Raw genomic sequence first — 588 nt, forward strand, 5'->3', positions numbered from 1 at the left:
GAGTGTGCTGAGTGCAGTTCTTTTAGCTACCGTGTAGGCCTGGTTGATTATCAATTTGGACCCCCCCCCGCCCCCCGCCACCTTTCTTCCTGAACAGAGATGGAATTCCGGGCAAGCCACCCTCCCTGAACCAGGAGGGGAGACATTCTCATCACCGGAGAGGGAGTCAGGATAGTTCACTGTCAAAGTTACTGTCCTGTGTGTTGTAGTTACTTTTCCACAATCAATCACCTCCTCGCTCAACTTAGTCCAGAAACACTTAGGCCACTGGGGTCTTCGTTTCCTTATGACGGCTCCCATGCCATCAAAAACTTATATTCAGTAAATCTGCGTGCTTTTCTCTCATGAGTCTGTTCTTTGTTACAGAGCCCCAGAAGAGAACCCAAGATGGACAGAGAAAAATTCTTCCTCCCTCCAGCTCCAGCTCTGACGGGTGTTCGATCATCTCTGAATGATTTGACCTTCCCCCCACCCCCATATCACCATCATTGGGGGCAGGGCAGGAGCACTTAGCTTGACAGGCCACCCGGACAAGCGCTGGTCTGGGAGGGACCTCAGTGGGACAGAGAGACCGAGACAGTAAGGTAG

General features: G+C 51.9%; 1 protein-coding gene across 1 annotated transcript in view; it reads right to left on the bottom strand.

The window, feature by feature from the left end:
* LRRC14B (leucine rich repeat containing 14B) overlaps positions 1-588 on the bottom strand; it is an 11,324-nt gene that overhangs the window by 6,304 nt on the left and 4,432 nt on the right. The gene's annotated exons all lie outside the window — the stretch shown is intronic.

Source organism: Lipotes vexillifer, unplaced genomic scaffold (genome assembly GCF_000442215.2).
Source record: "Lipotes vexillifer unplaced genomic scaffold, Lipotes_vexillifer_v1.1 scaffold1063, whole genome shotgun sequence".
Lineage (NCBI taxonomy): Eukaryota > Metazoa > Chordata > Mammalia > Artiodactyla > Lipotidae > Lipotes > Lipotes vexillifer.